Source organism: Ranitomeya imitator, chromosome 4 (assembly GCF_032444005.1).
Source record: "Ranitomeya imitator isolate aRanImi1 chromosome 4, aRanImi1.pri, whole genome shotgun sequence".
NCBI classification, from domain to species: Eukaryota; Metazoa; Chordata; class Amphibia; order Anura; family Dendrobatidae; genus Ranitomeya; species Ranitomeya imitator.
In genome coordinates, this window is record NC_091285.1 from 387,527,502 (window position 1) to 387,554,620 (window position 27,119).

The following is a 27,119-nucleotide window of genomic DNA, read 5'->3' on the forward strand; positions in this document are numbered from 1 at the left end:
GTGTCCAGGAGAAGTGGAGAAGTGGATAAATATTACACAGTGGACCCGAGGCTATAAAAAGCTGTTTAATAAAGCGGGTGAACACTTTTGTGGATGAAAAGTTCGTTTCACGTAATGGTAACATGCTGCATTTTAGTTGGCTACAACAATGGGATTTTCCTTAGTTCTACCGAACTAAATTTTTGAAATGGGTCCAGCCATCCATACAGAAATGTAATTAAAGAGGTTGTCCACTACTTTTTCATTGATGACCTATGGTCATTAATGTCTGATCAGTAGGGGGCTGAAATCCAGCACCTCAACTGTTCACAGTGGCGGCCTCCTGAACTGTTCGATTGTGGAGATGATAGTGGCCATGCAGGGTACTACACATTCGCCTCCTATTGATTTGAACAGCTGATCGGAGGGGGTGCCAGTCACAGACCGATCAGACATTGATGACCTATCCTGAAGATAGGTCATCAATGAAAAGTATGGACAGCCTCTTTAAGGCATCCAATTTCTGAATAACACTTTCAATACATTATAGTGATTTGACAGCAAAACCCCTGACAGTGCATTTTACAGTACCACTAAAGGGTGGCCACAAATGAACACACTTAGAATAGGCATCTTGTGACAAAGTATCATGAAATCATATTTTTTGGGGAAGATCGTGATCCCGCACAACTCAGAATATATTGATCTAAGGTAGGAAGAACACATTCAAAGATTACCATTGGATTTTATGGTAATCTAAGCTCTAAGTCAAATATGATAAAATGTCTGAGACTATTTTGTGCTGCCTGAATTTTCCGGCTTAAAAATCAGTGAATTGGAATATCCTAAATGCGTAATGGTGCTCAACTGGCATTTCATCATAAGCCTTTGTCAGATGCATGCAACCAATATATCTGCTTTCTCAGTAATCAACAATCTAATGAGGTAGTTTGAATATTTATGAGGTTATCTTAATAACTGTGAAAGATTTTTTTACATTTTATAATAATATATTACAATAATTGGCTTATCTCAAAACAACACCGTTATCATGCTTTCTGTTCTACTGATGTGACACACTGTGAGTAGTCTGCACCACTGCGAAAGTTGGAGAGCAAATGATACAATTAAAAAGGTGTTAGAACACGCCAGTCAAGGAGATTGAACACTTAGGAAACCAAAAATAGAGGAAAACAAAAATAGGTCATAAATATGAAACAATGCATTTAAGCATTGAGCAGAACAGTACTTTGCTCTGCCCTTGGCAGAGCAGAGAAAGTGAGACTGTGCAGTAGCGTGAAAGGGGGCAAGGTTTGAATTATGTAGTATGTGTCATCCACACGAAGCACAGAAGTAGGACGGCATCGCAAGAAGAGATGAGGCACCGGATCAAGAACAGCAACACCCATTGGACCGGACTGCCCCATAAGTGAGTATTTTAAAAAGTCATATTTTTGCCTTGCAGGGTGAATTGGAGTCCATTGTACAGCATTATGGAATGCTGTAACATGGAGCTGCAAGTTGATGGCCGTAGGTTATATTGGAAAAAACAGGTGACAGGTCCCCTTCAAAGGCAATCTGTTAGTGGCTTATTGCTATGTAATCTAAGAGCACCATGATGTAGGGACAGAGACCCTGATTCCGGTCATGTGTCACTTACTAAGCTATGTCTTGCTGTTCCAATACAGTATTTTATCATCAGTAGATTATCACTACAGGACTAGGTATCTCATCCTCTTAGTGCAACCACAACCCCACCACTGACTAGCAGCTTTCTGTCAATGCACCATGAATAAAGAAAGCTGCTAATCAGTGATCTTGGCGGTGTTACACAGGGCTCAACATTCCGAGCTCTACAAGATCATCATCAGGGGAAACTGCTGAATTTTGTTAATATTATTATTATTATTGTTTATTATTATAGCGCCATTTATTCCATGGCGCTTTACATGTGAGGAGGGGTATACATAATAAAAACAAGTACAATAATCTTGAACAATACAAGTCACAACTGGTACAGGAGGAGAGAGGACCCTGCCCGCGAGGGCTCACAATCTACAAGGGATGGGTGAGGATACAGTAGGTGAGCATATAACTGGTTAAGCAGCGGTTTGGTCGATCGGTGGTTACTGCAGGTTGTAGGCTTGCCGGAAGAGGTAGGTCTTCAGGTTCTTTTTGAAGGTTTCGATGGTAGGTGAGAGTCTGATATGTTGCGGTAGAGAGTTCCAGGGTAGGGGTGATGAGTGAGAGAAATCTTGTATGCGATTGTGGGAAGACAAGATAAGAGTGGAGTAGGGAAGGCGATCTTGTGGGGATCGGAGGTTGCGTGCAGGAAAGTACCGGGAGACAAGTTCACAGATGTATGGAAGAGACAGGTTGTGGATGGCTTTGTATGTCATGTTAGGCTTTTGTACTGGAGTCTCTAGGTAATGGGGAGCCAGTGAAGGGATTGACAGAGAAGAGAGACCGGGGAATAGCGGGGGAAAGGTGGATTAGTAGGGATTAGTAGGGCAGCTGAGTTTAGAATAGACTGGAGGGGTGTGAGAGTGTTAGAGGGGAGGCTAGAGAGCAGGAAGTTACAGTAGTCGAGGCGGAAGATGATGAGGGCATGGATTAGGGGTTTGGCAGATTCTTGGTTTAGGAATGTACGGTTCCGTGAAATGTTTTTGAGTTGAAGGCGGCAGGAAGTGGAAAGGGCTTGGATATGCGGTTTGAAGGAGAGATCAGTGTCAAGGATTACCCGAGACAGCGAGTTTGTGGGACTGGGGAGAGTGGGCAGCCGTTTACTGTAATGGATAGGTTCATTGGGTGGGTCGCGTGAGATGGATAAAGACGATAAATTCTGTTTTGTCCATGTTAAGTTTTAGAAATCTAGTGAAGGATGAAATAGCGGATAGACATTGAGGGATTCTGGTTAGTAGGGTGATGATATCTGGTCCAGAGATGTAGATTTGTGTATAACGAGATCCAGGATAGGGCCAAGTCTGAGATGCCAAGAGATGAGAGAGTCCGCAGCAACAGGGAATGGTCCACTGTGTCAAAGGCAGAGGACAGGTCCAGGAGGAGGAGGATATAGTGTTGCTTGCTCTTGGCGGTTAGTAGGTCATTGGTGACCTTAGTTAGGGCAGTTTCAGTGGAGTGGTGTGACCGGAAGCCTGATTATAAGCGGTCGAAGAGGGAGCAGGAAGATAGATGGGAGGACAGTTCAAGATGGATGTGTTGTTCCAGTAGTTTTGAGGCATAGGGGAGAAGTGATATAGGGCAATAGCTCGATACAGATGGGTCAAGAGAGTGCTTTTTGAGGAAAGGTGTGATTGAGGCATGTTTAAAGCTTGAGGGGAAAACACCAGTTGTTAGTGATAGGTTGAAGAGATGGGTTAGGGTTGGGATGAAGACTGTGGCGAGGTTTGGGATGAAGTGGGAAGGGATCGGGTCAAGTGCAGAGGTGGTGAGATGCGATCTTGAGAGTAGAGTGGAGAGTTGATCTTCTGTAATGGTGGAGAAGATGGTTTTGGAGGTGAAGGGCTGGGAAGTTGGGAGGACGGGCTCTGGGAGTTGTTGACTAAAACTGTGTCTGATGTTCTCAATCTTCTGCTTGAAAAATGAGGCAAAGTCTTCAGCTGAGATGAGTGGGGAGGGAGGAGGTGCTGGGGGACAGAGGAGAGAGTTGAAGGTGTTGAGTAACTGTTTAGGGTTGTGAGACAGGGAGGATATGAGAGATGAGAAGTAGGTTTGTTTTGCTGTGACGAGTGTGGTCTTGAAAGTAGTGAGGGACTGTTTGAATGCGATGTAGTGCTCGTTGGAGTGGGATCTTTTCCATCTCCGCTCAGCAGCCCTGGAACCTCGCCTCAGTTCTTTGGTCAGGCTGGTGTGCCAGGGCTGTCTGTTGATTTTGCGAGCTTTGGTATGTGTGAGAGGGGCAAGAGATTCCAAAGCTGCAGCTATTGTGGTGTTATATAGAGCGGCAGCGTCATCCGCATTGAGTAGGGAACTTATGTCTGTGAGAGGGAGGAGGGATTCAGAGAGTGAGTGTAGATCGAGGTGTTTGAGATTTCTGCGAGGGTGTGCAAGTTTGTGGCGTGGGGATTGAAGATAAGGAGTGGAGAGGGAAGAGAATGTGAGTAGATTGTGGTCAGAAAGAGGAAGAGGTGAGTTAAAGAGGTTAGATAGGGAGCAGAGGCAGGTGAAGATGAGGTCCAGTGTGTGACCATCTTTGTGAGTGGCTGCAGAAGACCATTGAGTGAGGCCGAAGGAGGAAGTGAGAGATAGAAGTTTAGTGGCAGTTGAGAGGGACGTGTTTATGGGTATGTTGAAGTCGCCCATGATGATAGTGGGGATGTCCGCAGAAAGGAAATTAAGTAGCCAGGTGGTGAAGTGGTCAAAGAAGGTGGTGGCTGGCCCTGGGGGGCGGTAAATGACAGCCAGTTGAAGGGGCAGTAGATGCGCACAGAGTGCACCTCAAAGGGGAGGGGAGGGGAGGGTAACAGAGGGTGGCAGTGGGATTGCTGCTGGGGCGGGGTGTGTGAGAAAGAAAAGTGCAGATACTACTGTCAGATTACACCGCAAAAGGGCTGCTGACTGATTCCCTTTAAAATAAAGTGACCATTATTTATCAAAATCAAATCGAGCAGCAAAATGACACCAAGGTTACAGCAAAGTAAAAGTGTGGTCTGCACTATGGATGTCATTTGTTTCACAGGTGGCAGCATAATGCTAAATACTGTATTCAACTAGTGATATTTCTACCCACCAACAGTGTTACAAATAGATTGGTGTCAGAAAGTCTATTACAGGAGCTGTGAAAAATGTAATTCCTCTAAGTGTGTCACAAGAAAAGGGGTTTTTAGTTAACCCTGGAAATTGCATTGGCTGTAAAATTGCTTTGCATGGAATGAATATGGTAACTCTTATTTGTACATATGAAAATATCACACATTGCTATGGTAACCGAATTGCAATTCTTAAAACTCAGCAAGTATGGTGGCATTCACATTGCAGATCTAATGCTGAACACAGTGCCTACTTGTATCCATTGCACTTCTATCATACTGTCCATACTAAACTCATACTCCCCTATTAGTGATGGAGGACAAGTCATTATTCTCTTCTGTGCTGAAGCATCTATGTCTTGTTACTAATATTAATCATTCTTTGAAAAAGTCACCACATTGACGACCTTAGTCAAATATTGCAAAAAGAACAATGTATTGGAAAAAAAACTAAAAATGTTACTAAATGTTACAACCCACAATGAGTAAACCCTATTTGACTTAATACTTCATAGGTCTGATAGGACAGATGGCTAGAAATTAAATTATTAGGAAGAAATATTATTCTGGATAAATATCGTGAAAGAAACTAAACCATATCTTCTTTTTTTTATTCTATTTACTACATACAAAAAAATAAGAAATTGTCAAAACTTGGAGTTACAAGGGTTTAATCATTAGCTAACTGTATTGTGAGCAATGGTGTAACATGTTATAAAGGTATTGATACCTTTGACATAGAAAAAAAAATGACTTTTTCATATATCAGTTGTTTACTTTGCTTTTATATGTCAGCTCAGCTCCAGAACCAAATTTATTGTGCTTTCCTCTTTGTCTAAAGCTATTTTCTCAATCGCCTAAAACTTTAGATACTTGCTCCCCTCTCCACTGCAGAACTGTGTACAACCCCTCCCCTTCTTCCTGTTATTCATAAGGCTTCATGAAGACTTTCATCTTTCACGTACATGTTCTATCCATGTTTTTCATGGATAGAACACGATACCATTAAAGTCTATTCTACTGTTTACATGTCTGAGTCACAGATCAAAATCACAAATACAAGTCCATGAAAATCACGATCATGTGTCGTCCACCCGCATAAGGAATACGGGGGACAATGTCATGATTTGATAGTCTGCAATCACTACGTGCCTGCAGACTTTTCTTCTGAGATCAGGCAACCCCTTTAACATACACTTTAAGCCCAGGAACAAGTAAAATGCTAATTTAAACAATATCTTACTATAGCCACAGCTACATCTCTTTACAGCCTGTGTTTCATATGGAGACTATGAAGTGCCACAATTGGTGGTCTATTCACAACTCTTTGGGTTATAAAGTATCTGCTAACAAAGTAATTATCAACTTAGAATTTTACTGTCTGAGAGAACACGGAAAACACTAACATTCTGAATTACATTATTAGCAATTGTGAGGACAGAGCAGATCATTAAAAACACATTACTAATGTACGAAATAGAAAGAGGATGGTAAGAAATGAGCACATCTAACAAAGGCTGACCTTCATCAGCAAATTCTTTGTTTCCGACTTTCCAACCTATGCAACAGTGTCATTCCCAATTTTCTGTGGAATAGGTTGTCTAATTTTAGAGCGACAAGCAGCATGGATTCCGCAGTGCGCACAGGCAGCTCAGCTCAATCAGCTGACTTTTATCTCTGTGACTGCAGGTCGCATTATCTCATGAATGAACTGCTATGTAGGTCAGTTTGAATCTTCTAATTGAATGCACATTTCAGTCATGGCATTCATGCTCTAAATATCCAGATCCTTGATAATTGATAGACTGACTGTATGCTTTACATTGAAAAGATGGACCAATTTCAAACCCATATTTAATACATTTTTTGGTTCGGAGCTTGTATCATAGATCTCAATGTTGATTATAGCTCAGCATATCTTTTAAGAGGAAAAAAACTTGGGTATAAGTTTACTGCTGAGACAACATGGGTGGCATTCAGAAAATAATATCAACACTGTTAGGTTGGGGTCCCACTAGTGTATGGCATTGGATGTGATAAGCTAATGATACTCGGCTCTTGCTCTGCTGCGAGCGGGAGCCGAGTGTCAGTGCTCTGTGCTCTGATCCTCTTGCATCAGAGAATTGGAGCACAGGTGCGGAGGAGACGGAGAAAGTGGTCACTGACCACTCCATCCAGAAATTCTGCAGAAGCCAGGTCAACAGAGCAGTTGCTTCTCTTCCGCTCTACTCTGTTGACAGGATATTAGTGCTGATGTCATGCTGATTGACAACTGGCTCCCCACTGCATAACTGAAAGAAGCCGGCTGTCAGTCAGCATGACTACGGCAGTCATGCCCCGTTGTCAAAGCAGCCCGGAAGGAGAGATTTGCTGAATCGCTGGCAGGAGCGGTCAGTGACTGCTCTGAGCCGGCGCCTGATAGAACAGACAGGTAGTTTTTTGGCTCATAGTAAAAAAACTATCTTGACAACCCTTTAAGACTTTTATATGAAATCTTAGCCTTAACAAATCTACTATATTGTATAACCATAATCGTAGGCTACATTGAAACAGCCAAAGCATAATTACATGTAGGAGCCATGCATTTAATGCCAGAGATGGGACTGTTTCCTACCATGCGTTGGACTGGGAAACCCTTTTCCAGTAAAGCTTTGGGAAAGACTCTCCTAAATCTACAGCTTTCATGACTACCTCTGCAACCCTCAGTGGTTAATATTGGCCAGGAAGCCAAGAGGTTGAATATAGGGATGCATTACTATTTCAATAGGACTATATGTTTTTGATTACAAAGCAAAACAAAATTAAGACCATTTCCTAAAAAAATAATGAATGTTATCATTTAAATTCTGTACATTACCAGCCATGCTGGATCTGTATTTGAGCTATCCATCTAACCACTCATCCATATACTTCACCATAAGGACCGCAGCATGTGGGCCTCTGATTAACAACATTTTTTTGTCTATTTTCCATAAACAACATTAATGCACTGGCTTAGAAGTAACTGATTGTGTGTTTCCCTGACAAATAATACTTAATGTTTCAATTGCACTTTATTAATCTCCATCCATCTTTTCTTTCAGAAAACATTTAGAGGTGAAAATTTAATAAAGGAAAAACAATAATGCAATGTTGTGAGAAAAAAAAATCTGAACGGCATTAATATTTAAAATAAACAAGGGAAGCAGAATAGCAGAAGTATGTGCCAGCTAATGTACTTTGCCAGCGTAACTGAATTTCACAAGATACAAGATAAATGTTCAGGCTGGACCCACTTGCTTTTCTACATTAACCCTATCATGCAAGTCATTGGGATGTGCTCGAGTCCTACCGTAATAAAAGCAAGGTGTCAAAATAATGTTATTTCAGAATATTATCAAGAAAAATAGAAGAGAAAAGCTGCAGTATGGAAGATCTGTATGACTTATAATCTGCAAACCGTTGGCATAGACATTTATTCTCTGTATACTGACGGCTCCTGAGTAATACAGTGGTAATGACTGTAGAGCGGTATATCATTTCCTAATGACAGAAAATAGAATAGACTCAATTTTGCCTCAAATGGAGAAATATATTAAAGTTAATGCAATATATGTTGAGTAAATACAAAAAAATAATATAGACCCGCAGTAACCATTTCCATTACTTATGATATTCTGTTGAAGATATGTTAACCTTTTCTCTTTTTAAAGGGAATCTGTTACCAGGTTGTTACCACCGAATCTGAGAGCAGCATGATGTAGTGGCAGAGACCCTGATTCTAGCAATGCGTCACATACTTGGCTATTCATTGTAGTTATGATCAAGCCTGCTGTCATTAGCTTTGTATATCACAACCATTGACTGGCAGCTTTCTGAATGTGAACAGGGCACACAGAAAGCAGCCAATCAGTGATGTGGGCGGAAATATATAGAGGTCAACACTGAGAAAACTAGCAGATCTGCAGAAGAAAGAACAGTGATTTTATCAAATCTGCAGCAACCAGCAAAGTAAGTGCTACATCACTCGAATCAAGGTTCTGCCCCTACATCATGCTGTATTTTTTTAGATAAATAGCAAAAGCCTGATGATTGATTCCCTTTAAATAGGAATGCTTGGATAGAAAATAGCACTCTGGGCACCAAACAAAACAAATCCATTTTGTTTACTGGCATTATTAGGCTTTCAGTCATTTAGAAAATCCAAGGAGGTCTAGGGTCTAGGTTAGTTTCACATTCCCTGATGGCCTAGGGCAAGTAAAGAGGTTAATTCAGGTTGTTCAAAGAGGGTCTCATTCTGATGTTGCCCATGTCATCTAATAACTCCAACTATCATAATTGGTTACATAGGAAAATATAAATGGCAAGTAGGTTTCACTGCTCTCTATTCTGTATTTTCCATGATTTACCAGAAATTGTTTCATAATGTAATTACTTTGCAATTGATTACCTTTTTTTGTTGTTTTTTTACTGGCATGCCTTCTAGATGTGTCTTGGAATATCAAGTTTGGTGTCTTTCTATGCATCTTCTAACTACACCACCTATGTCTATCCATCCTATCCAAGGCAGCTCCTGCACAATCGAACACTGTCCAGTCCAGTACTTCTTTCTACACCCAAAAATGAACCCTGTAAACACACCCGGCGACTATGTCCTTGGACCAGTCCGGTAACCTGTGTAGGGTCAACCAGTCACACTTTGCTTTACGTTAATTGGATGTCTATCTATCTACATCAGCATCAAGGTAGTGTAGGGTTAATAAAACTGGAACAATAATATGGTAATGTATATGGTTGAGATCCTGTTCCAATTAAAAATCTTTTCGAAAAATGTAGACTATAAATATGCCTATACTTCTAGCAAGAACATGCATTTAAGCGAAGGAAGCCATGAACAGCAGGTGAATCGCTGATCAGCATATTCATCCAGCAGAAACGTCGCGCACAGTGCTCTTAAATGTGAAGCGCTGTGCTCTGAATAACTCCACCATCAAAATGATTGGCAGAAAGAAAGCTGCAATGTGTACTAAGAAACATGCACAAGAAAATAAAAACTGAAGCGGGTGCTAGATCATCTCTGATTGCACATGAGGCAAATCTGAAATGTGAAAATTGGAAACCGGAGAGTACAGTATTTTTCCTCTTCATGGGCAGGATCCTGCCGCCCCAAAGAGTAATCTGACATGTTAGCAGCTGTAAGCAATTATACAATTAAGCATTCAATCTTACTTAGGAGCTCCAGGCACTTGGGTAGTTTTCTCTGCAGGTAAAATGAGGCCTTTTTTTCTTCAGAACACGCAATTTGGGTGAAATCTTTAATTTTATACAATTTATACCATTCTGAATGTTCAAAGTAAATTAGATATGTTCTGAGGATCACACAGAAAACGGCATCAAAAGGGAACTACATAGGATTTGTTCGTGTTTTCCATTGTGAGATCCTAATTTGATGTTTTAGCCACTTCTGGAATGTTAGTTTCTGTTGAACATCTGTTATGTGAATATACAGGCTTGGGGACTTAAAATTGGATATCCTGGGGTAGAAAATATTTTTAAAGATCTACTATGGGGTATTTTTTATTTCATTGCCAGGGTGGTCTCACTAATGTCTGTTTTCTGCCCCTAGTAATATACCCACCAGACACCGTCTTCTTCTATTCTAGGCGCCACTCTGGTCATCTTTGCTAGTTGTGACCTGCAGCAATGCTGGAGTGTTGGCTAGGGCACCGGAAGTCATTGCTCAATGTAAATCTATGAGAGCCATAAGAGGGCTGTCCTAGACTTAAAGCGCTTGTGCAAATCGGTCAAAGAAGGGATCGCATTGTACAGACTGGCCACGGCTCAACCCAATCCGAGTGGGAAAGATTCATAGAAATACAATGAGCAGTCATGCCCAAGTCACGAGACCCACAGCCAGTCCGTGCACTAGCGGTCTGATCTCAGATCAATGTGCACGGACTGGCCACGGCTCAACCCAACCCGAGTGGGAGAGCTTCATAGAAATACATGGAGCAGTCATGCTCAAGTCACGAGACCCAAGGCCAGTCAGTGGATTAGCGATCTGATCTCAGACCAATGTCCAATGACCAATGATGTGTGAATGAGGCTTTGCATTGAGAGCTTGTGACTAGTGATGAGGGAGTATACTCGTTGCTCGGGTTTTCCCGAGAACGTTCGGGTGATCTCCGACTATTTGTGAGTGCTTGGAGATTTAGTGTTTCTTGACACAGCTGCATGATTTACAGCTGTTAGACAGCTTGATTACATGTGGGGATTCCCTAGCAACCAGGCAACCTCCACATGTACTCAGGCTGGCTAGCAGCCGTAAATCATGCAGCTGTGTCAACAAAAACTAAATCTCTGAGCAGTCACAAATACTTGGAGACCACCCAACCGTGCTTGGGAAAACCGGAGCAACGAGTATACTCGCCTCGCTCATCACTACTTGTGACCATTAGCTTTGAACATGAATTAATGTCTTGGGAAGGGGTCTGCATGTTTTATAGCCAACAAGTCTCTAATAGCCAAGTCTGGATCCGAGTTCTGGTCACAGCTGTTAATCATTTAAACACCACTGTCAATCTCTAACATTGGCATTTAAATGAAATGAACGCTGGTGAGCAAGTAACGGCTCCCATCGAAACTTGCAATGTGAAAACTGCCGGGGCCTGCTGAAGACCTCTGTTGCTGTCATGTCGGCACTTCCACGGCTGAGTTCCATAGGAGACCAAGATTTTCACTATGTATATCAATATTATTGTTCAGTCTCAAGCTAAAGTCACCAAAAGAGACTTAAAATAATGTAAAAATAATATGTTTGAGAATTCAAACCATACCCTCCTTCACCCATAAAAATAAAGAAAAAATATATAAACATATTTTGAATTGCCACGTTCATAAAAGTCAGATCTATTAAAATACTTACTGAATTAACCTGATCGGAAATGCCATAAGGAGAAAAAAATCAAACTACCAGAAATGGATTTTTTTGGTCACAGCACCTTCCTAAAAAATGTAATAAGCATTCAAAGCATAAAATTGGTATAAATAAAAAACGCCCGCTAACAACATAATAATCAAGCTCCACGTATGTTATGGGTCTCAGAAAATGGTGACACAATGCAAAAAATATATTTTTCACAATATTCAACATTTTTTTTCATTGTTTTAAATAGAAAACAAAATGCAAATTTGATATCGTTGTAATTGCATTGATCTGGAAAATCCTGTTTCTAGCTTATTTTTGAAGCATGATGATTTTCAGAAAAAAACAATGGTGAAATTCTGAGGGTGTTTTTTCACCATTTTATCCAACTTGGAATTTTTTCCCATTTTTCAGTACATTGAATGGTAAAATGAATGGTTTCAAATAAAGCTACAACTCATCCTGCAAAAGGTCCCAAAATGTCAAAGGAAAAATAAAATCAAATCAAATATTTTTGGCTCTTGTAAGATGGGAACAGAAAAAAAGAAAGTGCAAAAAAGAAAATTTCCCAGTTTCTTACAGCGTTAAACATAATCCAGAACTATCAGAAATCTAACTTAAATTAGTTAATATAAATTTGTCTGTTGTAGAGCATTTTTACCATGCAGTTCTTATAGACAGGTGTTCTGGCCTTACAATTGGACAGACTATCTTGAAGGCTGAGGAGAAAGGTCCTTGGTGACTAATTAAATGAACCCCTTTGCTACTTGAGAGCTGTTACTCTCTCCCACAGACAGAAAATCACCAGTAGCTTATTGGTAATAAAAGGTAATGATGAGTTGAGCTGTAGAAGTAAAGCGCGGGTAACACTTAATCCTCGATAAAACGGCCTTGCCGCTTCTTCTCAGGAGACACTTTGCAACCTGTGCTGTTACTCGATTGTCACCTGAGCCAAACCGAGTAAAAAACCCTAAAGCTAGCCAGAAGCCAGTCTATGCGTTATTGAGATTGTCCTTCATGGTCTTGTCAGAGACTGTCAAGAAGAAGACACAACTGCGTAAATGAGAACAAGGAGCACTAGATGTATTCTGTTATTTCAGACAAAAGTTCGAGTTGCAGAAATATGATATCATTCAGAGAGAGATTTTTTTCTCTAACCCAGACTCAAAATTTGGCTCTCCATTGTTATCAATGGGGTTTGGATTCTGGTTCAAGCTCGAGTACAGTTCTGGTACCCAAACCAAACTTTAGAATAAAGTTCAGATCGGGTACCAAATCCTGAACTTCCATGGGTCTCATCATCGCATCTCTACAAGTAGACTCAAAGCGTTCTTTGTTTCGTTCTTTCAAATCTGCCATGTCAATTATTGCAGCATTTTCACTCATTCAAATGAATGGGAAAAAAAGACCTAAAAAGGCGACAAAAAAGCATATTTTATGTAGCATTTTCCTGCCAAAACACTGGTTTTTGGTGCAGAAAAATCTGCTGCAAATATTCAACGTGTGCATATAGTCTTACAAAGACCTTGACATCAGTCTTTGTGATTGATGGCAACTGAGCATAAAAATGTCACCTCTCAGAAATACCCTAAAATTAGCACCATTAAGACCTCATTCACGCATCAGTGTTTTTGCATCAGTGTTTGTATGCCTAAGCAAGGAGTGGAACTTAGAGAAAAAACTATACTTGACACCTGTGTATTGAGACTTGGCATATAAACACTGGTGCAAAAATACTGGCGTGTGACTGAGGCCTAAGGAGTCAGGCTCTTGGGCTTCGGTCACACGTTCAGTATTTGGTTGGTATTTCACATCGGTATTTGAAAGCCAAAGCCAGGAGTGGGTGATAAATACAGAAGTGGTGACGTGTTCCTATTATACTTTTCTTTGATTGTTCCACTCCTGGTTTTGTCTTACAAATACTGAGGCAAAATACTGACCAAATACTGCTAGTGTGAATGTGGGCTTAGGATAAGTATGTGCCCCCTCATCAGAGACATTTTACAAAAACTACAGACTGTAATGTATGCACTTCATGTGTGCCAGAAATAAACACTATTTCCATACCTCTAAATGTGCATATGGAAAGCAGCTGAAAGTATATTTCACCAGAAATTACAAAGTTTCGTTAAAAATGGATTGGGATAAAAAGTTAATGACTTGAAAGCCTTTGCTAATTTTCTATGCAGTATAAAACTGTTAACATTGAGATGAAAACAAAGATCATGTTGTCTGACAGTGAAATAATGTCGAAAGGTGTGAGAAAAAAACGAATACAACTTTAATGTGACATGCTTTTATCGAGAAAGCTATGTACTGCTATATTTCAATGACAAAAAAGCAGATAAGAGCTCTCACCCCTTGTTGATATATTGTACAGATGGAGACAATGTATTATCAGAAGACTATTTGGAATCCTTTTTTTCCACCGTTCCATTTTCTGCCTCGCGTTCCCCTGAGTCGTTGCTACCATAAATAGCTATCTGTGATCAGCAGGCAGAGAGGGCTAATCAATGGCACAATGTAGGCATCTACCTGTGTTACTCTATTGGTAGATTGTGAAGACTTGTCCCAGTCTCTTTAATGATGAACCTTTATATCCTGTAAGATCGTACTGAGTTAGAAGTTTATTGTGATGCAATTTAATTACTGGTCATCTTGTAATGTAGTATTAATTGTAAATGGCTGGGCTGCGTAACACACATGCAAAAAGGGGCCAGGTTGTTGAGGTCCCCCTCCTCTCGTATATATGAGAACATTTACAGAAGTTGGACAGCTAAAAAAATTATCAGGTTAAAGGCTGTGTGAGATGTAAGAGAATATTTTAGTTTTAATTTTAAATTTCTGAGGGGTACACAGGATTTGACATATTACTTCCAGGGACAATATCAAAAGGTGGCATTATGGTGGACCTCTGCTGTGGAATAATGTTGTTGGCACCATGGAAGCACTATGTTTGGCGATTATACTTTGGAAGACACTCTGCTTGGCACCTGTGGGCACTGTGATTGATACAATTATTTTGCAGGCACAATTACTGCTCAGTTATTTTTCGTAGGCACTGTGTGGCACTAGTAATATCATGGGTGTTAGCCAAACACAAGTATTGATGGAGGTGATGTGAATCAAAGTAATTACTGTCATGACACTGATTTTATTGCTTGCACTCTTTGTTTTGGTTGACTGTAGTTATGTCACTTTTGGCTCTCCTACACAGTATTTTGGGGCACTGGTCAGCACTGTAGGTGCAGTATTAAGGATGGCAACTGGGTGATGGAAAAGTGAGCTGCCAAATGTCTCGGTAGCCATCTTTTCAAAGACAAGTCATGGTTGGAATAGGAGTTAGTCCATGGTCACACGTTCAGTATTTGGTGAGTTTTTTACCTCAGTACCTGTAAGCCAAAACCAGGAGTGGGTGATAAATCCAGAAGTGGTGATATGTTTCTGTTATACTTTTCCTCTAACTGTTTCAGTCCTGGTTTTGGCTTATAAATGCTGAGGTAAAACTCAACAAATATTCAACGTGTACACGTGGCCTTGTAGTGCTGTGGGAAGGAGAATGTGCACAGTCATAGAAGTTGTTTCCTGTGTCAATGGATAGAAGTATTGTGTATTTTGACTTTGGCAGTGTCTGATCAATGAGTTACTTGCCTGTATGGAGGATCAGCTTCAAAGGCAATTATTTTTTTCTTAACTTTTGGCATCAGGCAATATTTCTAACATCAATGAGCTGTCAATGTAATTCAAGGAAGAGCTGATTCCACCACAATGCGACACTCCTAATGGCCACCCATCATTTAGGCTGTTACTAGAGGGTCTCTAATGTGACATTCACAATGGGGTTTACCAAGCAAGACACTTTTAGAATTGGCAACTGTGATTTAAATTTGAAGGGAAGTTGCAAAATAACAAAATTGTACCATACAGAAAGCTTAAATGGAGGTTGTCCAGTCAAAATCAGTAAGTCTGCAGTTACTCTGTGTGACTGCAGACGTATGAATTCCCCCCAGTGAATGAACTGTGAGCTGCAGGGATTCGCCGATTTCAGACCCGGGACCGGAGGGAATGTATGAGTTTGGCCGGAATCACACATGCGAGAAATACGTCCGAGTCTCACATGGTAATACCCGGAATTGCGGCCGTCACTCAGGAGCGGAGCGTCGGCCGCATAGCAATACATGCAGCCGCACAATCCGCTCCTGAGTGACGGCGCGAATGCCGGGTATTACCATGCGAGACTCGGACGTATTTCTCGCATGTGTGATTCCGACCATATACATACTCTAGGCCAGCTGGCGTGGTACACACTTGTATTGAGCAAGGCCGTAACCCATCTAGTCATGCGACCGGACAGTGGGCGTCTTCGACTAAAGCAGCGGTTCTCAACCTGGGGGTCGCGACCCCGAGGGGGGTCGAACGACCAAAACACAGGGGTCGCCACCAGTGGCGTAGGAAGGGGGGAGAAAAAAAAAAAAAAAAAAGACGCCCCTTTAAATCTTCGGGCGGCGCCGTCCGCCGCCACGACCAGGGCCAGCTCCCCCCACCCCCGGGCCCCGCCCCCGCTCTAATACTCACCTCTATTGGTTCCTGCGGCGCCGGCAGCTGCAGCGTCCTCTGACTCTGCGACGTCTCAGAGCAGAGGGCGCGATGACGTCACTACTGTGCGCGCCGCTCTGCCTCTCTGTCCTGAGCGTCGCAGAGCCGGAGAGACGCTGACTGGCTGCACCGGACCTGCGCTAGGAACGGGAGAGGTGAGGATTTTACTTTTTTTTTTTTTTTCTTTATGTCTGTCTGGGGGCAATGCTGGACACACTGGGGCAATACTGGAGACCATGGGGCAGATTGCTGGACACACTGGGGCAATACAGGAGACCATGTGGCAGAATGCTGGACACACTGGGGCAATACAGGAGACCATGGGGCAGATTGCTGGACACACTGGGGCAATACAGGAGACTATGGGGCAGATTGCTGGACACACTGGGGCAATACTGGAGACCATGGGGCAGAATGCTGGACACACTGGGGCAATACAGGAGACCATGGGGCAGATTGCTGGACACACTGGGGCAATACAGGAGACTACTATGGGGCAGATTGCTGGACACACTGGGGCAATACTGGAGACCATGGGGCAGAATGCTGGACACACTGGGGCAATACTGGAGACCATGGGGCAGATTGCTGGACACACTGGGGCAATACAGGAGACCATGTGGCAGAATGCTGGACACACTGGGGCAATACAGGAGACCATGGGGCAGATTGCTGGACACACTGGGGCAATACTGGAGACCATGGGGCAGAATGCTGGACACACTGGGGCAATACTGGAGACCATGGGGCAGATTGCTGGACACACTGGGGCAATACAGGAGACTATGAGGCAGATTGCTGGACACACTGGGGCAATACTGGAGACCATGGGGCAGAATGCTGGACACACTGGGGCAATACTGGAGACCATGGGGCAGATTGCTGGACACACTGGGGCAATACAGGAGACTATGGGGCAGATTGCTGGACACACTGGGGCAATACTGGAGACCCTTTGGCAGATTTCTGGACACATTGAGGCAATGCTGGAGACCCTGGGGCAGACTTCTGGACACACTGGGGCAATGCTGGACACTGGGGCAGATTGCTGGACACACTGGGGGTAATATGCTGGACACACTGGGGCAATGCTGGACACTGGGGGTAATATGCTGGACACACTGGGGCAGATTGCTGGACAACATGGGGGTAATATGCTGGACACACTGGGGGCAGGACTTGAGGCATGGGCAGAATGTAGATACGGGGCATGATTGGAGACACGGGGCAGGATTGGATCATGGGGCAGGTCGGATACGATGGAGGCTGGTGGGGCAGGATGGGGAGATCATATGGAGTAGAATGGATACTCATGAGGGCAGGATGCGAGAACATATGGCTGGAGCCAGGAATGAGATAAACGGGGCCAGGGTGGGGAATAGTGTTACCATAGGCATAATAGGGGATAATTAAGGGATATTATTACTGCAGTGATGTATTTATTTTATTTTTTGAGTATACTGTTTTAAATGCGGGGGCGGTCCTGTTACTGTGCAGAGTGACACTATATCGCCTTTTTATCTTCATGTGGTGTAATGTAGAAGTTGTGAAAAATTAAGTAATGTGTTCTGCAAGCGGAGATCTAGATAACTGTGTTATTTCCTGCAGAAACGAGTCCTGGCTGGAAGGAATGATGGCGGTCTGTGCTGGATGAAAGATGAAGGACTTCACCTAGAGACGTCACTGGTGAGTCAGTGTTACCTATACACTGACACTATACACTGTATACTATATAGAGGTCCTGTGTATAATGTCAAAAGTGATCTCTGTATTACCTCTATACATAATGCATATCAGATATTTACATTCCGAATCATAACTAATAAAATTACAGTTTTAAAGTAGCCACCAAAATTATTTTTTGAGTTGGGGGTCACCGCAACATGAGGAACTGTATTGCAGGGTCACGGCATTAGAAAGGTTGAGAACCACTGGACTAGAGGGTGCGGCCTCGCTCCATACAAAGGGGTATGTTTAAAGGGACTCTGTCACCTGAATTTGGAGGGAACAATCTTCAGCCATGGAGGCGGGGTTTTCGGGTGTTTCATTCACCCTTTCCTTACCCGCTGGCTGCATGCTGGCTGCAATATTGGATTGAAGTTCATTCTCTGTCCTCCGTAGTACATGCCTGCACAAGGCAATCTTGCACAGCGCAGGCGTGTACTATGGAGGACAGAGAATGAACTTCAATCCAATATTGCAGCCAGCATGCAGCCAGCGGGTAAGGAAAGGGTGAATCAAACACCCGAAAACCCCGCCTCTATGGCTAAAAATTGTTCCCTCCAAATTCAGGTGACAGAGTCCCTTTAAGTCTGGAGTCACAAAGTGACTGCATACTTATCAGTTTTGACTGGACAACCCCTTTAAAAGTTCATGTTGCTGAAAAATAATTCTATAAATGTGTATGCCTGCGTTTCCTGTTAACAATAAACCTGAAGCTTTTGTGTTCAAATAAACTATGATAAATCCCCTAATACATCTAATCAGATTAGATCAGCTTTGTGCACTTTCCATAAACAAGCTGCAACAAGACTCACATACCACGACAAAGCAATCACTTCTCAAATGGATACACAAAATGGAGGGGAAAGGACTGAGGAATTTCATTGTAATATAAGAGATAATGCCTGCGGCCTTGCTTTCCTTAATCTTAGACTTCCTTGTATTTTCATCTTCTCGGCCCTGACAGCTGTTCCATCTTTGAGTGCTCCCTTCTTACAGTTGTTCAAATTTTCTTCATTTCTAAACCTCTTACTAAAGCTTATCAGACAAATGTAGTGGCAGTCCGGAAAGTACTGTTCACATATAGCTTCTAGTCCTTCTCTATGAATCCAGTGCTACTATTATCTGAATAACCTGCTAGCCTTAAAATCAATTGCCTTGAAAAAAAAAGTAATTGGTTTTAAAACTATATACACTCAACATTGAAATGGCAATTCCAAGAAGGAAAAGTTGTGGAGTTAGGGCTCATACCCATAATCGTTAAAAAAAAAAAAAACGTTCTGATATCCGTCCAGAAAAGTGGGATGAGTGTCATGGGATTTTCTTGTGAGTACAATGCTATTTTTTTTTAATCACCTAGCATCCGAATGATATCCGACTTACATGCGAACGCGATCCAATTGCAATGCAATTAACATGAGCTGTTACATAGAATTACTCTCTCTCATTTACACATAGTTTTCAAAGGAAATATTCTTTTATATACTGGATATATACATTAGATATACAGATAGATATAAATGTGTAAGTGAGATGTATAATCAGTGCAGTGCTTGTGTAGTTTTCTCTACATGTATTTTATTACTAAATAAATTATTTAACAACTGGTGTGGCGTCCATCAAAATTTTATTAACCAGCAGTGGAAATGTGGACAGCTGGGGGCTGCTGTTTATAGCCTGGGAAGGGGGTAATACCCATGGAGCCTCCCAAGATATTAATATCAACTCACAGCTGTATACTTAGCCTTTCCTGGTTATTACATTGAGGGACCCCCAAAAAAATGACATTGGTCAGAGTGCAATCTGATTTTTTTATCGGATAACACTTGTCTGTTTTTTACGCAAATGAGTATGAGCCCTTAGGGAAATCCCAGGATAGACATACTAATGATATGCAAATGATGAAAATATAGAAACTAAGTTTTCAAAACGTCTCGATTTATTCACTATTGAGTATGAGCACCACACGTAGAAATATATGTACTTACAAGCCTTGGATGCGATCAATGAGGTCATTGATAGCAAGTAGTGTCCATTTAGCAGCAAAGTCTAAAATCACATAGTCAGATGTTTGTATTATACCTGTATTGCCACCTTTGCCTACAATCTGCTCATGGCTGCTGTGGGATTGGTAATGGCTTCTTTGTTTCCTCTTGGTCATCAGGTTCCTCTTTGTGGACGAGAGTACTTTACAAATAAAGTATTTATGGTGATGGTAGTGAATTAGGATTGGTCCTCCTGAACTCCATTGAGCTTGCTCTATATAATGGAGCACTTTTTTCCTTAGTAACAAGGCCTCTTGGGCAGAATATCTCTGTAATATGGCACTCAGTGGAGCATGAAATGTTTTTTCTTGTCAAGTTCATACAAAATCCAATAGAAAAAAGTGCATGCCTCAATGTGAATTAGGCCTATTGAGCCACAATGGGAGGACATATGTCTGAATGGATGTTAGGGCAGTCTCACACGTCCAGATATTTCCGGTACCGGAAAAATCGGTACCGGAATTATCTGTGTCTGTGTGCCGGTGCGTTTCTGTGGCACATCAGTGTGGCACACGTGCGGCACACGTGTGCCGCCCGTGTGCCCACTGGGTACCACACGCACCGTGCCGGAGACAGCGCTAAAGTTTAGCGCTGTCCCCGACATCGTGCTGAAGCCCCATTCATATCTTCCCTGCAGCAGCGTTTGCTGTAGAGAAGATATGAATATTAGTGTGTAAAATCAATATCCATTACTGCTCATTTACAGTAATGAATATGCGGCTCCACTCCTTTGGGAGGTGGAGCCGCATATTCATGATTGTAATCGGCGGCCCCACGTGACCGCTCATACAGTACAAGGTGCGGCCAGGACAGGACGCTGCGAGGGATCCGGAAGCTAGGTGTTTTAATCACAGCAGGGGGGGGATGCGCACAGGGGGTGGGAGGGGGGTGGGGACCTGGATATTGATTTTACACACTAATATTCATATCTTCTCTACAGCAAATGATGCTGCAGGGAAGATATGAATGGGGCTTCAGCACCAGTGGGGGGGACAGCACTTAATGTAGCGCTGTCTCCTGCACGGCACACGGACTGCACACAGACGTCCGTGTGCGGTACGTCTTTTACACGGACCCATTGACTTTAATGGGTCCGTGTAATCCGTGCGCTCCCACGAACACTGACATGTCTCCGTTTTTGGCACACGGAGACACGGTCTGCAAAAAATCAATGACATCTGAAAAGATGCATTGATTTTAATGTGTCTACGTGTGTCAGTGGCTCCGGTACGTGAGGAAACTGTCACCTCACGTACCGGAGCCACTGACGTGTGAAACCGGCCTTAAGTTGTGCCGTATTGCAAACCTGTACAACTAAGATATTGTAAGGAGCGATAATACTGTAGTGTGAGTGAATCCTGAAGGTGAACAAACACATTAGATATTAATGTTGGTCAAACTTGCCAATTTTGCCTAAGGCCAGGGTCATACGACCATAAATACTCTCATCCGAGAGAATCTGATCGATTATGTTAATGACACTCTGACCAACCTCTGATCAGAGTTCAACCCGAATGTCAGAATAGTGAGCTCCAATTCTCTTGGATGAGAGAATCATATAACACTGTGAGAATATAGAGAAGAAAATGCCTCCTTCCTTTCCAATATGTAAGTCCATGGAAATTGCACTGCACTCAGATGTCATCTGAGTGCAGTCCGATGTTTTCCATGAACCCATAGGTTTGAATGGGTGACTGACATCTGATTTCAGAGTGAAATTACAGTATGCTGTGATTCTTTTTCACTTAAAGATTCTGTCAGGAAAAAATTGGTCATCAGCACTGCTCCACTGAATAACAATGGTCGAATGCTATCCGATAACAAATTGTCCAATGTATATGGCGGTGTGAGAGAGCCCTAATAGTCTGATGTCTGGTTTGTGAAAACATTGCTTTTTCTAAGGAAAAAAAAAGTTTGCCCTTGGATGACAATGGAGATATAAAACTGTACAGTTTAGACCCCATGGACCTCTATATCAGCTCTTTTAGAGCTCCGTACAAACCAGAGTCATAATATGGTTGAGTATATGTTCCTTTAAATGAATTAACTTTAAAAAATCCTAATATAAATTAGTTCCACAATAAGAAAATGTGAAGCTGTTCCATGTGTTGAAAAAATTCTCCTTCCAGAAAAAAATTAAATCTCGAAAGTTGAATAATGCAACCATTAACAGACATAATGTGAAAAAAATTAAATCTGGTCCTATGTGCCAACTCTGAAAAACAATATGCTGCTCTCTGAATCCTATTTATCTACTTACATAATTTGCAATTCTCCATTTTTCATATTTTTCAAAGTCTGACAACATACGCAGCTGCATGGAAAATGTCTCTTGGCTTCAGGGGATGAGAACTAGCTATATTTTTTGTCTAATGATCACAGTCATTCTGACAACTCTTTGGAAGTCCAGATTATACATCACTGTTTTTCTATTGCACTGATTTCCAAGTAGCATTTTCTCTCAGTGACATAAAAAAAATTCACATTCTTGGTTGTCCTTGCTGAATTAAAAACACATTTGCTGAAGTGTTAATCATTGTGCTCGGGGCTAACGCTGCATTTTTTTTTTCATTTCCCAAAGAGCTCTTTTGTAAACAAGGGCAGAGAAATATAGGATAACCAGAAAACTCTTCAGTCCATAAAAGCTTGTGGTCTTTCATCTACTGCCTATCAGAACTGTCATTGATATATCCATTTTATAAGGTGAATTTGGCAGAGTTTTTGGATTGCCATCATGTGCTGTTAAATCAGAACAATGCATCATCTGTGTGCTGCACTGTACAGACTATAGGACAGGTGTCTGTGAGCATGTGCAATAGGAAACACCTATACTGTGACCTGGAGATAACTTTACCATATACTGTCAAGCTTTCCCAAGGTCATAGAAGATGCTCAGCATTCAGATGGAAAGATTAGAGTGTAAGCTGCTTATTCTTGAGGCCGGCGTCACACACAGCGTATGAAAATACGGTCCGTATATTACGGCCGTAATACGCTGAAAAGTCCCGAAAATAGTGGTCCGTAGCTCCTCCGTAGGCAGGGTGTGTCAGCGTTTTTTGCGCATGGCATTCTCCGTATGTAATCCATATGGCAGCCGTAATGCGTGTTTTTATCGCAGGCTTGCAAAACCAACATACGGCTATACAAGGGATCCATGTGTAAAAAAAAAAAAAACATATATACTGTCTATATATATATATATATATATATATATATATATATATGTCAGTAGACACATATATGTATATATATTAATATTTCATCCAGCGCGATATAGCAGAAAGCCGGTAATTCAATTACCGGCTTTTGCTTTCTCCTTCCTAAACCCGACATGATATGAGACATGGTTTACATACAGTAAACCATCTCATATCCCCATTTTTTTTTCATATTCCACACTACTAATGTCAGTAGTGTGTCTATGCAAAATTTGGCCGTTCTAGCTAGTAAATTAATGGGTTAAATGGCGGAAAAAATTGGCGTGGGCTCCCGCACAATTTTCTCCGCCAGAGTGGTAAAGCCAGTGACTGAGGGCAGATATTATTAGCCTGGAGAGGGTCCACGGTTATTGGCCCCCCCCCCCGGCTAAAAACACCTGCCCCCAGCCACCCCAGAAAAGGCACATCTGGAAGATGCGCCTATTCTGGCACTTGGCCACTCTCTTCCCATTCCCGTGTAGCGGTGGGATATGGGGTAATGAAGGGTTAATGCCACCTTGCTATTGTAAGGTGACATTAAGCCAAATTAATAATGGAGAGGCGTCAATTATGAAACCTATCCATTATTAATCCAATACTAGTAAAGGGTTAAAAAAAAACACAAACACATTATTAAAAATTAATTTAATGAAAAAAACACAAAGGTTGTTGTATTAATTTATTCTACTCTCAATCCACTCACTGAAGACTCTCGATCTGTAAATAAAAAAAAAATAATAAACCAAGAATATACATACCTTCCGAGGATTTGTAAGGTCCAACGATGTAAATCCATCTGAAGGGGTTAAAATATTTTGCAGGCAGGAGTTCTGTTAATGCAGCGCTACTCCTGCCTGCAAAACCCCAGCGAATGAAGGTAAAGTAGGTCAATGACCTATATTTAGCTTCATTTGCGGTGAGGCGCCCTCTGCTGGCTGTTCCTAGATCGTGGGAACTTTCCTAGAAAGCTCCCTGGCTCGAGTTCATATGAGGACAACCAGCAGAGGGCGCCCTCTTATGATCTCGAGCCAGGGAGCTTTCTAGGAAAGTTCCCACGATCTAGGAACAGCCAGCAGAGGGCGCCTCACCGCAAATGACCTACTTTACCTTCATTCGCCGGGGTTTTGCAGAAATGAGCATCCTGCATTAACAGAACTCCTGCCTGCAAAATATTTTAACCCCTTCAGATGGATTTACAACGTTGGACCTTACAGATCCTCGGAAGGTATGTATATTCTTGGTTTATTATTTTTTTTTTATTTACAGATCGAGGGTCTTCAGTGAGTGGATTGAGAGTAGAATAAATTAATACAACAACCTTTGTGTTTTTTTCATTAAATTAATTTTTAATAATGTTTTTTTTTTTTTTTAACCCTTTACTAGTATTGGATTAATAATGGATAGGTTTCATAATTGACGCCTCTCCATTATTAATTTGGCTTAATGTCACCTTACAATAGCAAGGTGGCATTAACCCTTCATTACCCCATATCCCACCGCTACACGGGAATGGGAAGAGAGTGGCCAAGTGCCAGAATAGGCGCATCTTCCAGATGTGCCTTTTCTGGGGTGGCTGGGGGCAGATGTTTTTAGCCAGGGGGGGGCCAATAACCATGGACCCTCTCCAGGCTATTAATATCTGCCCTCAGTCACTGGCTTTACCACTCTGGCGGAGAAAATTGTGCGGGAGCCCACGCCAATTTTTTCCGCCATTTAACTCCTTAATTTACTAGCTAGAACGGCCAAATTTTGCATATACACACTACTAGCATTAGTAGTGTGGAATATGCAAAAAAATGGGGATATGCGATGGTTTACTGTATGTAAACCAGGTCTCATATCCTGTCGGGTTTAGGAAGGAGATAGTAAAAGCCGGTAATTGAATTACCGGCTTTCTGCTATATCGCGCTGGATGAAATATTAATATATATATATATATATGTGTCTCACTGACATATATATATATATATATATATATACCTATTCTATGTGTACACATTTATTCTAACTATTCTACTGTAAGCTGTCAGTGTGATTTTACTGTACACCGCACTGAATTGCCGGCTTTTCTCTCTAACAGCGCTGCGTATTCCTCGCAAGTCACACTGCTGGTCCGTGTGTGATCCGTATTTTTGGGGCTTCCATAGGCTTTCATTGGCCTTTTATTTGCGCAATATGGTGACAAACGCAGCATGCTGCGATTTTCTACGGCCGTAGAAAGCCGTATAATACTGATCAGTTTAATACGGCAGATAGGAGCAGTGAACAGTCTCTTTTTACCTCACTAACTCTGGTATCTCCAGTATTAGATCAGATAGACAGGATGGACAGCAGCGTGAGCAGCCTCTTCTAATCTCAGCACTCATGGTGTCTACAGTAATAGGTAAAAAAAGACATGGTGGACAGCAGTGTTGGCAGTCTTTTCTAACCTCAACACTCCTGGTATCTCCAGTACTAGATCAAAAAGATATGGTGGTCAGCAGTGTGAGCAGCCACTTCTTACCTCAACACTTCAGTTATCTCTAGGATTAGACAGGGAGGACTGTAGTGTTAGCAGCCTCTGCACTCCTGTTATCTCTAGTAATAGATCAAAAAGACATGGTGGACAGCAGTGTTGGCAGTCTTTTCTAACCTCAGCACTCCTGGCATCTCCAGTATTAGATCAGTTAGACATGGTGGTCAGCAGTGTGAGCAGCCTCTTCTTACCTCAGCTCTATAAGTAGGGAGGACAGTAGTATTAGCAGCCTCTTCTAACCTCAGCACTCCTAGTATTTCCAGTAATAAATAAAAGACATGGTGGACAGCAGTATTGGCAATCTTTTCTAACCTCAGCACCCCTGGTATCTCCAGTATTAGATCAGACAGGGTAGACAGCACTGTGAGCAGCTTCTTTTTACCTGCGCACCCCTGGTATCTCCTATATTAGAGCAAAAGGACATGGTGGACAGCAGTGTGAGAAGCCTCTTCTTACCTCAGCAGCCTCGGTTATCTGTGGCATTATTTCAGAATATTCACTGGGGGCAGATCTTCCTACACATGAAGGGGGTACAGCTCTCTATTGTACATGCTCACAGGCACCTGTCTTAATATTCTGGGAGAGATTTCCATATAATAATACAATAGCCATGCTAATTCTAAACTGGTTAGTTGTTGTTAGACAAAAATAAAGTGATTTTCTCATTAACCCCTTCATGACCCAGCCTATTTTGACCTTAATGACCTGGCTGTTTTTTGCAATTCTGACCAGTGTCCCTTTATGAGGTAATAACTCAGGAACGCATCAACGGATGCTAACGGTTCTGAGATTGTTTTTTCGTAACATATTGGGCTTCACGTTAATGGTAAATTTAGGTCAATAATTTTTGCATTTATTTGTGAAAAAATGGAAATTTGGCAACAATTTTGAAAATTTCGCAATTTTCAAATTTTGAATTTTTATTCTGTTAAACGAGAGAGTTATGTGACACAAAATAGTTAAAAAATAACATTACCCACATGTCTACTTTACATCAGCACAATTTTGGAAACAAAATTTTTTTTTGCTAGGAAGTTATAAGGGTTAAAATTTGACAAGCGATTTCTCATTTTTACAACAAAATTTACAAAACCATATTTTTAAGGACCACCTCACATTTGAAGTCAGTTTGAAGGGTCTGTATGGCTGAAAATACCCAAAAGTGACACCATTCTAAAAACTGCACCCCTCAAGGTGCTCAAAACCACATTCAAGAAGTTTATTAACCCTCCAGGTACTTCACAGCAGCAGAAACAACATGGAAGGAAAAAATGAACATTTAATTTTTAGTCACAAAAATGATGTTTTAGCAACAATTTTTTTATTTTCCCAAAGGTAAAAAGATAAACTGGACCCCAAATGTTATTGTACAATTTGTCCTGAGTACGCCGA

General features: G+C 41.7%; 1 protein-coding gene across 50 annotated transcripts in view; it reads right to left on the minus strand.

Annotated features, from left to right (window-relative positions):
- CELF2 (CUGBP Elav-like family member 2) overlaps positions 1-27,119 on the minus strand; it is a 671,263-nt gene that overhangs the window by 537,047 nt on the left and 107,097 nt on the right. The gene's annotated exons all lie outside the window — the stretch shown is intronic.